This window comes from Amblyomma mixtum, chromosome 1 (assembly GCF_055824585.1).
Source record: "Amblyomma mixtum isolate Tamu chromosome 1, ASM5582458v1, whole genome shotgun sequence".
Taxonomy (NCBI): Eukaryota; Metazoa; Arthropoda; class Arachnida; order Ixodida; family Ixodidae; genus Amblyomma; species Amblyomma mixtum.
In genome coordinates this window covers 298,875,982-298,893,608 of record NC_143012.1, presented here as the reverse complement: position 1 = coordinate 298,893,608, position 17,627 = coordinate 298,875,982, and positions in this window count along the sequence as shown.

The following is a 17,627-nucleotide window of genomic DNA, read 5'->3' as shown; positions in this document are numbered from 1 at the left end:
AGGTAGACAAGAATTAGAGTTCCTTGCAACAACCATACGAACTGCACAAAAACAAACGGCCATGATATCCCGTTGTTTTAAAATTTTTCCGTAATACTGGTTCTTGGTCGTAATAAAATAGATTTACCCCACATTCCGTCGACTTAGCTGGCTTACAGCCGCTAAAATCTTACAAAGTGAAAAAGATTTCTCAGTGTTCATGTTGCCTGCGCTGGAACTGCAGTATTTAGCACACACGCCTACAGTTTTTAAATCACGCGCGTTTTTTGTTTCATTCTAATGGCGGCACTTGTACAATGTATCATCGATATGAATGCAAAACAACCAGTTATCATCGAGGTGTGCTGCGAAATCTCTCAAAAGCACTAATAAACTATTAAAGCTAAATTTTTCTCTGTGGCGCGCTATTTGAGGGGAAGAATAGACGTCGAAAAAGCCTAGCGCATTTATTAGCGAAAGCCTCACCTTTCAAGTTTTGTTGTGTTCTAGGAATGTAAAAGCAAATGCACGAAAAAATAATTGATATAATCTTTAATGGTTTTTCGAGAGATCTCAATAACAACTGCAAAGTTAAATTACTGCTAGACGACACAAGCCCCTTACGTAGAGCATGTGTACTGGAAACACGAACGCGCCTTAGCGGCAATCTTTTTCCAGAACTTCTCGGTGCAGCCTTTTGCTGTGATCCCAGTCATTTCCGGAAGTGATAGAGAAAGCAGAAATTCCACGCTTGGCTTCTGCTGTAGAAGTATAGGCCTACATTTGCTTCAGACGAAAAAAAATAGAAAGCCAGAGAACATGCGCCTTGAGGCCAGATTTTCCGAGTCCCGACGATGTTCTTCTCACTGATCTATCGAGCAGCTGTTAACATAAGCCTCCTTCGACACTGGTTTAGCTGCTTCGGAAGAACGCTCTGAGGAAGGTTCGGATTAGAACCCTCGCGCTGGTGAACGAAGACGTAAGGGGTGGCTTCGTTTCTTGGAGAAGCACAATCACAGCCGCGATCAGGAGGCAGCTAAACAGAATGCAGAGAGCAATACCGGCGGGAACAGGGAGGAAGGAGCAGACGAGGAAATGACCGTGGCCAGCGTGTGATAATGGCGGGCTTCGCCATCTTAGCTGGATGTGCATATATATATATATATATATATATATATATATATATATATATATATATATATATATATATATATATATATATATATATATATATATATATATATATATATATATATATATATATATATATATATATATATATATATATATGACGTTGGTACCTTTCTTGTTGTTTTCTCGGAAGCAGCTTCCATTAGGGCAAGCCCCGTCAACGATCGCCTCTTTATCTCGCCTCCGACGCAGTTCGGCATTAGATGAAAGCCGCGCTGCCAGCTGATCGAGCCCAACTCAACGGGCAAAGTGGCGGAGGGCCTCACTGTGCTGTTGGTGATGTTAAGTGCCCACTGCCAACAATTTCTTGGTCCGCCCATGCGTCCTGCCTTGCTTCGCATCCGCCTGACTTTGTGCATTAACGAAAGGAACAACCGGTTAAATGGTATTTGGTCTTGATATCAAGCTTATAACGTAACGCTTGCAACTCCCACCCGGATAAATATTTCTTGTTATCGAGAAATGGCTTGAAGGTGATTGTGTAACACAGGTGTGCCATGCGACAACGGCTGGACAAACTTATGTTCCGGAAACTAGAATATATATGGTTGATTGTATCTAGAAATGGAACTGCATAAAAAAAAATGACTGAGTCACTTGCACGTTGACAACAAAAACTTAATATGCAAAAAACCGAAGGATCTTCAACACGATCTTAACCGAATCCACACTTGGTGCAAACGTTGGTTAATGTCTCTCAATATTTCCAAAACATGTTTAATCTCATTCCATCGCCGGCAGATGCATACTCCTTCTAAATACACGCTTTTCGGTTCAGAAGTGTCGTCCGTCTCTTCCTGGAAGTACTTGGGTATTACTGTAACACAAAACCTAACACGGTCATCTCATATCACGAACATCGCTAACGAAGCTAATCGTACCCTTGGTTTCATACGGCGCAATCTACGATTTGCCACCCCATCCATCAAATCATTTGCATACATAACTTTTGTCCGTCCTAAACTAGAATATGCTTCGGCAATATGGGATCCTCACCAGTCTAACCTCTCTTTAACCTTAGAAAAAATACAAAATCGAACTATCCGCTTTATTTATTCTGACTATTCGTACTACACTAGTGTGTCTGCTTTAAAATCTAGAGCTAACTTACCCAGCCTTGAAACGCGACGAAAAATTTCTCGATTGTGCCTCTTTCATATGTTTTATCATTCATCTTTAGGAGAATCAGTCATATCACCTGCTTATCGCCTCTCAAGCCGTATTAACCACCATAAGGCCGTCTACGCTCCCACCGCAAGAACTACCGCTCATTCCTGATCTTTTTGCGTCACGTCATCCTGGGACTGGAATGATCTACCACAGGACGCCGTGCATCACATCAACGCCATCCATTTTAAGAACGCTATCAAGACCATAGTTGTTTAACTGTCATGCCCATCCCTCATGTAATGCCCCATACCAGGGGCCTTTGAGGTATCAAATAAAAAACAAATGTTCAACGGTCTCAGAAGCAAACAGCAGTTTACGATTTGTAGTGAGGGGGTGGAAGTTGAAAGTGTGTAAGTCTACTTAGGGCTGAGGATCAGGGCTGCATAACAGCTTCCGAAATTAGGGCACATGCCAGATAAGTTTAAAACCTATGGGAAACGGTGTAGTTGTAACGTAAATGCCGAGGAGCTAAAGATATTGTTTCGTGGCGGCCAGCCGAAGAATGAGGCGCGATAAACGATAGACAGGAGATGATTTAATGGCCGCTGGCCTAGCGCGAGCGCTCCGCCCCGCGCTACTTCCAGCTTAGTTTCTTTTTTATCATAATATAGATGTGGTGGTACCTCTGGCACTAATGACAGCTCTGGCGCTCTTTTGAATGACAATGTGAATGTGGGGGAAGATAACAGTCTTAGCTCACCGAACGCTAAACATATTCAGACCAATGAGGACCTGTGAAAAGCGATGTTGTAAACTGCTATATCAGTGCCCCATCAAAAGTTCTATAATCTCGAGACCAGACAACGGAAAATTTACGCAGCATATGCGAAAACGAATGCTGGCTGTGCCCTAGTGGTATTAGCATGAGTCTTGTATGCAGGAGAGGGGGGGGGGGGGGGGGGGTTCGATCACCAGTGCCTCCGGGTGTTTTACGCTTGCCTTGTGCACGTCATTTTTGGAGTGAAATGCTTGCAAAATGGGTGACTGACCTTTGTGGTAGCAGTGAAACCTGCTTCGCGCTGGCGCTTCCTATGCTATCCCTCTAGCAGGGCTCTCATAACCCGAGCCTCGTCCGAGAGGAATGTTCTGGAAGTTGATAGTTCGCCCCCTACGAGTTCTTGTCGGCACCACTTTTGCTCATGTATGGTCTCTGTTTCCCGCCTTTCCTCAGATCAAGGATCTTTCTATCTCTCTCTCCGTAACAGCGCCCATCCATTCTCTTCCGACACTCCTTCCTTGCCCTCTCTCATCAGCGCCCCTTCATTTGTTATTTCATCTTCGTTTCATGGCCCCTCCTATAGATGACCTTGGATAGGCTTCATTTATTCGGCGAACTTGGGGATGCGCCCGTTTAACGGCTAACACCGTAATAAAAAGAGAACGTGTTGGAATTTACCATATCATAACGGTGACATGCCCGATATGACAACGTGTGCAACTAATCCCCTTTTTAAAATCTCTGGTTTGCAGTTTAACAGGTGGTGCCTTCTTCATATATTTTCTCTCCATAGAACTTATGTTTTATTTATGATAGTATAGCATATATAAGACCAAGTAACTCGAACAACAATAACATCTCAAAGATGATTTGAATCGTCCTATAGAATGGGCACCTTTGCATTTGAACTTATTATGCGGCAGTGCGTGCTTTACAGGCACGCACTGCCTGTAAAGCAAAAAGTCAGATAACCGATAATGCGCGAAAAGCCATGTTGCAGTAATAGTAAGCCTCAAGTAGAAGAGCTGGTACTTGTCCTTATGGTGTTAGACGAGAAAGCGAAGAAAAGAGATGGTCGCGCATGTCGTATTCTTCCATCACTTCAAACTCAGACGGAATATTCATCGGTTTGCGTGGTGAACCAGTATTGGCACATGATTCAATGGTGGTGGTGGTGGTGGAAAACATTTATGTACAGGTATAATACAGGAGGTTATGCATGAGCTGACCCAGAGGGGGCCAGCCCTTACAAATACTAGGTGGAGGTCCCTAGTTCGGGACCCCAGTGGCATCGGCCGCCGCCCAGGCTCGCGCGACCAAGGCCCGTTGGGCCTGCAGGTCAGAGCAGCCGAGCAGGGTCGCCTCCCAGTCCTCCCGGGTTGGGTTGGGGTGAGGGGGGATAGCAGGGTTGGAGGGGCAGGCCCACACCATGTGGTAGATGTCCGAAGACTTCTCCGCACAGTGCGGACAGCTGCCCGAGAAAGAAGGGTCGAAGTGTTTCAGAGCTGCCGGGCACAGCAAAGTATTAGTATACAGGCGGAGCAGAAGCCGCTCCTCCGCCTTTGACAGACCTTTACATGGGCGGGGATAAAGACCATGGCCAGATTGATAGAGTAAAACGATGTCTTTGAAGGTGTAAGCTGGAATAAATTCGAGTTCCTGATCGTCGGGGTCGGAGGGGAATGTCCGGTGAGAGAGCGCGCGGGCGGCGGCGTCAGCTGCCTCATTTCCCTCAAGGCCCATGTGAGCGGGAGCCCAAACGATACGCCGGTGCGCGGGGTCACCGGTGTAGACGCTGTTTTGAAGAATGCGGTAGGCTAGATACGGTACCCAGCCCTGCTCGACGTTCCGACATGCCCCTCGCGAGTCGGAAATAATTGTTTTTGAATTGGAATCAGATGCAGCCAACGCAATGGCGACCTCCTCCGCGTGTGTTATGTCACGGGCTCGGAAAGTAAGGACGTTCACTGTTTTGGATTGGTGGACGACTGCGGCTGTGTACCATCCCCCATGGTGGGGGCCTGAGGCATCCACGTAGAATACGCCGGGTTTCGATCCATAGTGGCGGGCCAGGGCTTCCGCCCGCGCCAGGCGCCGGCCATTATGGTCCTCACGGTTCATGTTCGCGGGAAGAGGGCGCACGTGGAGGGCGCATCTCCACTGTGATGGAATACGTACGCGCTCTTCCATGAGAGTGGTATGTTGGATGTGTAGCCGGGCAAGGAGGCGGCGACCCGACGATGTCTTCGAGAGACGTGTGTATTGGTTAGTCAAGTGGGCTTCCCGGAGCTCCCGAAATGTGTTCACAATGCCTAGGCCCAGGAGGCGCTTGTTGGAGGTGGTCACGGGGAGGCCTAGAGCCCGCTTAATAATTTTGCGGAGGATAACTTCGAGTGAATCCTCGTCTTGCTTCCGCAGGTGGAGGTATGGAGTCGAATATAGAATTCGACTGGTTACAAATGCATGCGCCAGCCGCAAGGCGTCCTTACATCGTAACCCCCCGCGCTTGTTAGAAACCCGGCGGACCAAGCGGCCCCCCTGGTCCCCCACCTGACGGAGTTTGGCCAATGTTGTTTCTGACCGTCTGTCTTGATGTATAAAGAGCCCCAGTACCCGGACTTCGATATTTTCAGGGATTGGACCTGTCTCAAGAGACAATGAAATTTTGGCCGTGCACTTTGGTGAGGGGCGTATGTGCACAAATTCAGACTTTTGGGTGGAGCATTGGAGGCCGCAGCGGCGAGCATAACGGTCCACTATGGTCGCCGCCTCCTGCAGGTTAGCCTCAATGTCTGCAAGGGAACCGTGCGTGGCCCAGAGGGTGATGTCATCAGCATACAGCGCATGCTGCACACCGGCGACAGCATCCAGCTGGGCCGGTAGGCGCATCATAGCCAAATTGAATAAGAGAGGAGAGAGCACCGCGCCCTGGGGTGTACCCCTGGTTCCTAAATGAAAAGGGCCATGCCGTCTTTGTTGAGTTAGCAGCGGACTCATATAGGCGAAGAAAGTGAAGAAATTGCACTCTGCTTTAGCACCACGAACTAAAGTCAAAGTTTGCTATGAGTCAGAGATCGTATAATCTTTCGCTTTCGTCAGCAGCGACACTGAAAGTACATGGAATGCAAGGTTATGAGCACGAAACAATAGAAAACGAACGCTACATGCAAGAAGAGAACACTGAAAATATTTCAGAATAGTAACGTGAGACAATGTTTAGACAAAACAGCCTAATTCTGCTTTTAAGCACCCTAATTGAAAGCAAGCTCATCAATAGCCAGTCAAGCAAAAAGCGTGTGAGCTAAATGATACTCACCCTTTGAGGGAGAACAACATAGAGGCTATAACTGAGTAGTAGACTGGCACTGCTTTGTAGTTGTGCGGGGGTGGTCGTGTTTATGTTCATGCCAGCGGAGGTCACTTATTTTATTCTCGTGGAAGTATCAGAGGATAGAAATTAGTTTTCCATACAAATCAGTTGCAGCTCATCGAAATGGTTTGAAACAGAAAATCTCAGTTTAACGACCATTATGTGCTTACACGTGGCACTATAATTAAAAAAAAAAATTAGTTGCGCTTACAAAAGAAGGTTTTGAGTTAATCTTTATATTTTTATATATTGCAGCAAAGGTTTGTAGCTTTTCTTTTTCCATGCTCAAAGACGCAGGCACTCGGCTTCTTCATTTTCCTTTCGACCCAGGATCCGACGAGCTCTTCTTTGAACATTTGTAGCCGCGGGCAGCTGCTTCTTTGTTCGAAATCATTGTAGGTGCTTTCCGCGGCTTATCTGCGAAGTAATCCGTCAGTTTAAGTCCAGCGACGCTGAGAGCGGTGATGATTCTGGTCTTCGACGAGAGCAAAACTTTCCTACTATTGTCATCAGCGCCGAATTCACTTCATCTGCAGGCATGTTAAGTCCAGCAGACAGTTTGAGTTTGCCACTAGTATTTTTGCCATAACGCTTTGGTGCGTGCTGTTGACACAGCCACGTGTTTATTTTCGTTCGACTATACGAATGGCATATGTTTAAAAAGCGTTCTGTCAGGCAGTTTTTCAAAGACGTTCATGAGTTCCCAAGTTAAATGCACTGAGATTGAGAGGGAGATCCAAGACAGAATTTTAATTGCAGAGTAAATGGAATTATATGAAGGGTTACAAGGGTTACACGTTGCACAGTATGAAAGACAAAATTTGGAATACATTCTCGCCTCTTCAATTTTTCTTACATATTCTAAATCCTTATCTTTCGTAAATGCTCCCTTGCACTCACCATTTAATTGCGGCCACTGTTTTTTAACTTATAAACCTGATCGCCACTAAACCATATTTTACTCCAGTACCAGCAACGTACATACTACAGGTAGAGGTGAATGGAAGAAGACCTCGCCCGCAGTGGCACTTGGCGGCAATGCCATCATTAGCTGTGTGAAGCCTCCACTCTTCAGAACCATCTTCCTATCAGCCACCTCCAAACCACGCGTTCCGCGCGAAATGGATGTTCACCCACCCACCTAAACTACCTACTCATCCAGCCTCGCCCATCTTCGCCCTCCAGCCATCTACACCCCATCCATCCAATTGAATCTTACAGAAGCACCTCACGCCACCCTCCACAAAGCAGCCACCAAGAAACGCAAGCAGGAGTGTAACGAACGAATGCAAGAGGTGCTTATTCGCATTACGCTTTTGCAATCAGCATTACAACCTTTTGTGCACTATATACACCGATTTGCTGCGCTGTGAAATTACTATCGAATTCCGCAGCTCAGGTGCTATTCAGCTAGTGCTGCAAGACATCGTCGATGATCCTCTTCCGTCTCTAAAGAGCTTTTCCTATGCATCGCTTCAGCATTTGTATGCTTCCGTTGTTTTCTCGTTGAAGTAGAATCACTTCAGAAAGTCCAGAATCCATCGGAGCACGTCAGAGTTTAAGCTGCTACACCACACAAGGCACGATGCGTGAGGTCTCGACTTAGAGCAAAAACGTTCTTTAGAGTTAGCCCACCAAAGTAAGCACTGAGCGGCCTTCTGCCATCAGATTTCATGGTCGTCCTGTGAATTTTTTTTTTGTAAGTGGCAGGCACTTAAAATTCCCCCCAAAAAGCAAAGAAAACATAATGTTCATACTACTTACAGCAATGTAATCAAGTCTCAGCAACGCGTACAACGTTTTCAGCTCACTTCGTTGAAGCAGTTGCGAGTGTTCACCAGATAAAACTGAGTGCACCCTGTCGTATGAAATATTAGATATGTGTCGATGTGGTTCGAGAAGCAAGTAGTAGCTTATAAAGCCCTAATTTCTTTAAGGGCCTCCTTCTAGCGCCCACATATCCTGCAGTACTCAGTTTCAGCTGTAAAAAAATCTAAGGCAGGTATAAAGCGAATGAATATTTTTGTGGCCTCCGCTGTAGAAAATATAATCGCGTCTACAAGCTGCCATCGTCAGTGGCAGTAAAAAAATGGTGAATTTATTTTTTGTTCTGTTTACGCTCAACTCCAACGGAAAGTATTTAGAAGTGAAGATAAAAGACAATTTGAATTGATATTTTCCGTCACGTTAAGAAAAATTGCTTGAAAACACTTTAATGAACGACGGAAAGTGATAGAATGTATAGTGCGAGTAATGCAGCACACCAGGTCAAGTTTATGGAGAGAGATCTGTAGTAGGCACTTGCATCTTTTGCTTAGAAAACTTTTCGCACAAATAACTAATAGCATTAATATTTATAGGAGCTACACAAACGTACCCAAAGTAAATAGGGCCCTAAAACGATTACAACCGACTCCCGAAAAGAGAAGGACAACCACACATATAATTATGTTCTGTAGTAATACAGCAGCCCCTACGCGAACAAGTTAGATCATCTCTGATTGCAAGGAGTTGTCTAATAAACACAAAGATTACGCGAGGTACCTGCTATGCTAATTACAGTGATGTTAAAAAGGTTGCTTTTCCATCGCTGCTACCAAGGATACCTATGAAACTGTGCCCGGCTATACCTGAGATTCGAAATGTGCATTATTCCTCTTCTACCCCAGCGTCTCTAGGGAAATAAGAACACCACCATGTTCGTGCTTATCTGATCTACATTCGCACTGCTTACCGGAGGAAGACCCAGTCTGCGTAAATACGCGTGTCCGATATTTATTATGCATGCACCGAACGGTAAACAATGGATGCTTACTCTGCTCCGTCTTATTGCTTTCCCTCTCTCGTCGCTCCTACGCTTGCAGGCTCGACAGCGGAGATTCCCTTTGCCACAAAGAAAGAAAAAGGAGGGCAAAACCAAACCGACACAAAATAATCAACTGCCGCACCATGCTCGAAGAGAGTGAGGTAATAAGAGCCACGAATTGCGAAACAGTAGTGCGTAAAAGGAAGATGCATAAACACAGCGTATACGCACAGCACAGCTCCATTCTTCCAGCCATTCCTGCGGCTGATTGCGGAATATCACTCAACTACGTGCTTGCAAGAAGTCCACGCCACCCCCCCCCCCCCCCCCCCCTCCACAAAAAAAGAAAGCCAGCAACAAGTCATGTTACTTGCAGTTCACTTTGTTCCCTTCGAAGCCTGTATTTAATGCGCTTATGCCGAGGAGCATGGCAGAAAGTCTTTCTCCACAACGCTCAGGATTTCACTTGAGCGCTGAGAGTCTTGTTTGGTGATACGCAAGTAACGATGCTCTTCTTTCCTTTTTTCACTGTGAAATTTAATGCCGCTTGGTTATGAAACACCTGCAGACGACTTCATCGCCGCCTACTACTTCCCACGCACGGCCAAAGAGCTGCACTAGATATTAATGACAGGATTTCTGATTGCTTTTTTCACCGAGAATGGTTAACTGTTGATGCTTGGAGATTCTTATATGAATGTGACTGCGTGGAAATGTTAAATAGGAAAGCTCAAGCAGGAATGCATGTGACCAGAACTACATATTCACTCACACTGCAGCTTGTGCCTTTTTAACATTCTCGTCATTACTAATTCAATTATTTTAATGTTTTTTGTGCACTGCAGGAATGTACTTACGCTAGATATTTCGTAGTGCCTGGCAAGACTTTCTTCGACGTAGATTTTGCGCGGTTACCACTTAACTCGGCTGGCAGAGTAATCGCAGGACGAAAACAGAAAGGGCTTAGTATTTGTGTGGTTCTGCCTCATCGATGAAATCCAAGCAAGCCAGATACCGCACTTACGATGGTGGCACAAAAACAGGGCAAAACAAAAAAAACATGTTAGGGTGACGTAAAAGAGAGAACCTCGGCCGCTGTACTAATGTATTGCGAGAAGTAACAAAAAAACACATGAAACAATACGAAAGAGAACTACTTGTTACTTTCCTATTAAAGTTGAGTGTCAGATGATTAAAAAGGTAATTTTTTTTTTCGCCGCGGGTCTTAATCTTGTAATTCACAGCAACAAATGGATTTGGGAACAAGTCACTCACATGTGCCGTCAGATGAGAGCAGAAATAGACTGAGTACGGATGTTCAAATTAACGTCGCGTACCCTTGCTGTCGAGTGGCAAATGTTCTTCCTATATATTGCACGCGGAACCGTTGACGCTGGCGAATGAAATTTCTCGGAAGCGTGACCGTTTCCCTCACTTCCTCGTTGAAGATTAAGCGCAGATCACTAACATCTGTGTAATGTTAATTAAAAGAGGCCGAATACGGAAAACTAGTTCGCAAGAGAACTCAGAAAGCCAGATTTTCTTCTTTAGTTTGAAAAAGTAAGAAACGAGATGAAAAATTTGTCGCGTTCATCATTTTGCCTTTCACTTGAATGATTTCTCTAGGGATAGCGTTTTCGTTGATCTTTCAACGTCTGCAAGCGCCATACTGAAAACAAAAAACTCTAAAACATGGCAAAGCAACCTTTTTACTGCTATGTAGCAGCCTCTTCCGAAGGTAAATTTATTTCAAGCAGAAATTTAGCCTGTTGAATTTCTAAAAAAAAGAGAGGCTTCCATAACTTTCAGTTGAATTGCACACTATACAGCCTGTCGTTAGAGAGATGAATGCTTGGTTTATTTTGCTGGTGCTCGCATTCTCCATGCAATGTAGTTTTTTTTTCCAAATAAGCAATGAGTGTGTGCTTTAGGAGTTACCCGTTTAGTTTATAGCGTTGAAAACGTTCGAAACGTAGTTCCGAGCATGCGGCGTATTTTATGAAACGGCAGCACTTTGAAGTATCAGCAGTTTTCCCTTTGCCCGTTATTTACGGTTCATAAGAGAGCCCAATTTTTCACACTATATATGTGAAGCACAGAAGATTCTTAGCGTTTCTTTCTAGGCCGCTAAACAGGGAGCGCGGGGAGCTGGAATGGGCTGCAAATTAAGGTGCGTGGGTAACACGCCCACGCCGATAATGTCAGCAGAGAGGCACTGACTCTAATTTTTACTGAAGCGTTACACCCCTAAATCATCGCCAGGCGTGGGCGATGAATCAAGGCAGAATATATAGCGCACACGGGAAGGGCGCAGGTTGTCACTATATTGCCCTCGTCGCTAATTCTATTCACCGCAAGGTGTCCCACGCACACGCACGCGCGCACGCCCACGCATGCACGCAGAGAATGCTTAAACAATGAAGATTCATTTCGAGATAGCGTCCGTCCGTTCCTTGATCGGCCGCTGCTTCGCATGACGCGTCTGTTGTGCGAATTGCTGGCATTAAAGGGAGACTAAAGAATGTTGCAAGCAGAGTGGCGCAAACGCGACATAATGTTGCAAATCACCGCCTACGTGAAGTTATTAATAAGTCTCAAATAGCAGTTATGACAGATATTTTTATCACTATCCTCGCATCCCGCCTAATTGATATTACATTCCCAGTTGAAAAAGAACAAAGTCAAATTTTATTATGTTTAAGCAGCCGAAATGTCGCATTTTGCCTCATCCTGTGGGGCCAAATGTGGCACCGGGCGGAGGTAAGTGTAAAGACCTTTCGTTATAAATTACTCAGCCGTACAGTGAATGCAAAGGAGAGAGAGCGAATAAACCTTATTTTAGTCTTTGAAAGGGAACGCTCATTTCTGGCGCAGGTTATCTACTGTCGCTTGGCGGCCTTGATATCTTGAATCTCGAGGACCTGCTCAGCTCTATCGGAGCACCTTTTGCTGCCACAGGTCCGAGCGGAGCAGCGCGGTCTGCCATTGCGGTTTTCTCCATAGGAACAAATATGCTCTGTTTAAGCCTTTCGGCATCTCATACGCTTGGTCCGGAAGGAAACCAACCCCGTTTTATTCAATGACCCGAGGCAGACTGCAGCAGATTTCTTTATTTTTCTCAAAATACTGCAAGCCAGGAATGGCAGTAGCAGGAGGGGCATACATGCATGCAGGAGGATGTCTAGGACGCTACGCTACGCGGTTTAGTATGCTAGCAGCAGATGCGTCGCTAGCTACAACTCCGTCCTGCCTGCGGGTGAAGCCTGAGGAGCAAGCTCGAGGTGCACCTGCCGCCTAGGTCATGTGATCTTGTGACGTCACTACAAACCTGCCCTCCGTGGCAGGTGGTATTCTACCTGCCAGATTGTGATCAGAATGCTCACCATGCCAGGCGGTAGTCAAATAATTATTGGCGGCGAGAGGCTACTCGAGGAGAACAACTTGGGTCTCAGGAGCCCCATCGGTTGCTGTGCTCGAAACAGAGACCTGCTGGGGCAGTGGCGAAATGCTTAACCACTGCGCCAAGAGTGGTAACAGCACTCCTCTTTATCTATGGATGTAGAGAATATGACCGATTCCGCATACAAGGGCTAGTAGGCAGAACCAAGGCGGAATGATACGGGAAAGTGGTTAAATAAAGGTATACAAACCTAAACAAGAGAAAACGTGCTGGCGCACTTAAGTCCCATATGGCTTCGCCAGGTAAATCAGAAGCCAATTTTTTATGCCCCGCTTTCACTGCTTTTCTCCAGTTTAGTGTTACGGCTCTCGCCCTTTCGCCTCTGGTCGAACGGACATGCGATTTGCTTCGTTTCGCAACGCAAGCTTTTTGACGTGATTGTGGTTCAAATCGAACACACCCTGTTTCATGGGACGGCCCATAGGTTCTAAACAAAATTTTTTGCATCTCGTTTTCCTCGTACTTCCTCACTTTCTCCACGGTTCTGGTGTGGACGTGGGCCAAACGGTGGCCGTTGTGCTGCCCAGGTTGCTCTTCCCGAGTGACCAATCATTAATTTGACTGCCACCTGCCACGGTGGGCAGTTTGCTAATTATCCGGTGGGCCGCTTCTGATGACGCCACAAGGTCACGTGACCTAAGCCGGCCCACATGTTTTTTAGGTTACCCTCTGGGGACTGCCTGCCAGAGCCACGCTCGTGATTTTTCGCTCACAACGCTGACAACGCCGACACCGTATTTTCTGGAGAATGATGCCTTTAACGCTATCGCGTTAAAAATTATTTAGCTTATCATATCATTAGCGAGCCCGTTACAGACCGGGCCACAACTCTTCACTCCATCATAATCAAGGTATCAAACTAAAAGCAAATAGAAACACCAGCCGCGAAAGCAGGGAGTCCACATCGCATCACTCATTGGTTAACGGCAAACCTTGCAGCTGTATTGACCGTTTTCCAGCTGTATTCCGTTTTCCAGAGCTAGAACAATTTATGCATTGGAATACCGTTTGAAGAACGTTCCCATTCATTACTGAATTAATCTTGGAGGGATTCGTTGTGACACGACGGTAAAAAGTTCGTTGCCTCTTCTTTCGCAATGTACCGTTAAGGGCTGCGTATTGCCATAGCATACCGTTCCGCCCCCCCCCCCCCCCCCTCCCCCCTGCTAAGCACCGGCACTGCGCAGTGTGCTTCCCACTTTATGCTGTTAACCTCTGCCCAGCGTCATTGCCTTTTTCCTGACTCGACTGTCTTTTCGTAGTCTTTAGTTACGGTTGCCTAAAAATGCCTCACCTATCTCGAAGGGGACACTATGATTAATTTGATCCATAATGACGGCCAAACTATATTTTCCCATGCTCTGAATAGACTCTTAAGAGTCGCGGTGGTTTCCAAGAACATCAAAACCAAGGCTTGAGTGCAGGCCGTAAAGCATCTTGAGGGCATTTTCTGCTAGAGCAAAACACTCAAGAGAAGCCTCTGGGCCGTGACTTCTCCAAGGAAAAGCGACTGCGAGCGTCTGTGGTTTCTACGATAAGAGGGCACGCAAAAACAACCGAAGTAATCTTTTCTTTTAATGGAAAGATTAGGAGCGAAAAAGCTACCCGCGACGTCAGGAGTAATTAGGAAATGAAATGTTTCCACATCTTCTACGGGCTTGTGCTACAACGACAAGTACATTAAGCGGAATGAGGTAAGACAGAAAACTATGCACGAATTCAAATAATTTGATTCTCTGAGGAGACCGCAGTGAAGAAGCAGAAGTCAGCAAGGCGCAATTAAAGATTGGCAATAAAAACACTCGAACAAAACATGACGAGAAGGCTCTTTGCAATCTTTCTTATTTCTCTATGAAAGAGGCAGCCAACCTTAGTGGTCCCCTTTTTCGAAAATGCTTACTATCGCGGCTTTTTTCTCCCTTAACTTGTTGACTATACAGCTTCTGGAAACCACCCTGTGTTAATGGTTAGTAGCGGAAATCGAAAGGGTGGGGGGGGGGGGCAAAGCCGCCGCGGTGGCTCAGTGGTTATGGTGCTCGGCTGCTGACCCGAAAGACGCGGGTTCGATCCCGGCCGCGGCGGCTGAATTTCTTTGGAGGAGAAATTCGAGGCCCCTGTACTGTGCGATGTCAGTGCACGTTAAAGAACCCCAGGTGGTCGAAATTTCCGGCGCCCTCCACTACGGCGTCTCTCATAGCCTTAGTCGCTTTGGGACGTTAAACCCCACAAACCAAACAAAACCAAACCAAATCGGGGCGGAAAAAATGGCTTGAGAAAGCGCCTTAAAATCGTGCCCAGCATCCCTTCGCTGATCCTAGCTTAGCTTAGATTAGCTTAGCTAGGATCTTAGCTGACCCTAGACAGAAGCGATATTTAGAAGTGCAGATTAGACCTTTTTTAAAAAATGCTCCTCTTATGTAGCGGCGCATGGTCGAAAAGTGCTACGCAATGGGCTTTCGAGGCGATCTTTGATGATGACGGCTGAACGATGTGTACGGTGGATACGCACGCACGCACGCACCTGCAGATAATGCGTGAGTGGCTGGACCAGATTCCGCGCAGGTGAAAAGATGTGTAAGATTTTGCGCGTCACGCTGTCGCCACTGCCAACTAAGAACGCAGAATTAAAACCACACCTTGAAGAGGCGAAGGCTGAGCGTGCCAGGACAGGAGTAGCGCCTGCTTTCCTTTTGGTTATGTTATTTTAACGATACACTTTCTTTAAGACACGTCTGTAAATTCAGTGCTCATGTCGAATGACTAGTTCTGTGTGCATTGTACGTCGTCTAAACGGTTACCCTTGTTCCGCAAACGAAATTTGAGTTAGGCATACAACCAGTCCTTAATGTCTCTTCCCATTTTATGTCACCTCCTCTCTCTGGAATGTCTACTCCCTCCTCAATTTCTTATTGCGACTCCTTAGGACTGCATGTGCGATGTACTATTTTGCCTAAATGCAAACTGAGCGTGAGCATCTTTCACAGAACTGCTTCTCCGTAGTCCCATACCAAAGAAGTTCATCGTTTCCTTTGAAAACTAACATCTCGAAAGGTTTCAGGCAGTGCATATTTTATATTGCCTAAGAACGCAAAATACGCACCTCAAGACGCAACCATGAACCACCTCAGCGAAAATCTCCGTCACGAAAAACAAAAATGATCGTACAAAAAACTAACAAACAGACAAAAACACAGCCTCTGCAATATACGAACCGAAGTCTCAGGCCCGCAGCGGCATAGCTGGTATTGCTATGCAGGCTGCAGCATCGTAATCACACAAGCTCGCTTGTGATCCTGGTAGACCGCGCGCCGAGCGTTCCGCATCGAAACTTCTCTGAAGCTCCAACCTACACTCCCTTTTTACCCATTTCCCCCTCGCGTGCGGTATTGAAAGGCACGCTAGGACCCAGAGTGTTTCCAAATACCCAGAAGAAAGGATTCTTTGCGCCGAGGGCGAGCTTAGAGGTTTCCATGAATTCTTTCTTTCGCTGTGGCTGCTAGTACTTGGAGCTCTAACATTTTTTGTATCTTGAAATGTTAACATTGGTACAGAGAAAAGTTTTCAATATGATTGTACGCAACCTATACTGCGACCAAAGCTTTTTTATTTCCTAGCGTGGACCGAAACTGCATTGCGGTGAGCGCGGTACAGTTAGTGTGCGTAGTGTTGTATATCTTTAAAATTTCAGAACAGAGTGACGGCAGGGTGGCTGAATGTAGCCTGATTGCTAGTGAACGTTTGACTCCATAAATGTTTAGGTCATAAAAAGCATTTGCGCAGATATGAATGCAAAACATCTAATAAGTAAGGGGTTCGAAGCACAAGTTTCTATGGTCTACGCAGAGTGAAGTTTACCCCGCACAATTTGGTACTTGATTTGACAGCGACATTTTTTACTGGGACACCTGTTTACTTAAACATCCACTTCCTTACATATTTGTCTTAGAAGGTATATTAAGCAACTTAAGCATCGGAATTTCAAAAAAAAAAAAAGCGTGGCAAACGAAGACATGGAACTCTTGCACTCAGGTGCAGAACCTGAAGTAAAGTTTTTCTGCGAAATGTCGGGTGACGGAGAGAGTATTTGTTTTAAAACATTAAAACCAAAGCTCGCAACTAAGCGTGTCCAATGTTCCACATAGAAATGAGCAGCTGGTCAAATGTTTTAGGGGCATCCCCCAAGGTGGAGTAGATTTGTAATAAGGGAGTAATTACTCATTGACATCCACCCGAGCGCAGCCATACGGCTACAAAGGTAAGCTATACAGCTTTCTCAGAAACTTCGTTGTTAAAGAAAAATTCGTCCTGGTCCGGGGTTCGAACCCGGGACCACCGCTTCACCGAAGCAGTCGCTCTACCATGAGCTCTCGCCCTACCATGAGCTTGCCGTCCTGGTTAGCTCAATTGGTAGAGCGACTAAGCAATTGGTAGGACTCAGCGTCTAAGCAGTAGCTGTTAATTTTAAAACGTTTACTGTTGTCTATTTATACCGCGAAGAAAACTGGAGCATGGGGTGCAGATTGCATACTAATGTAACGCGACTGGAGCGAACGGCCACTACTTTGCGCCGTTACACTTTGTGGGGCAGAAAACCACGTTCTTAGAAATAACTGCAGAAATAAACCAATTCAATACGCTTGCAAGCAACCTGAAACGAAGCCCTGGTGTCAGTTGCACGGCTCTAATTTTTCTAGATGCTCCTCCTTCAGCGACACTTTCGTGTACGCTTTAGTAAGCGAGATAGTATATTATATCGAAGAGCTTGTTTGGATCTTACTGTCTATATCGGACTGAGGACTGCGCTTGAATTAATTTTTCCTCGCGAGATCTAAAGCACGTTTTGTTCCAGGCGGTTCATGTCGCGAAAGCTGCTGCTGACCATGATAGGGTAATTGGAAACACTGTAACGTTACGAATAACAGCCTGCCGGTAT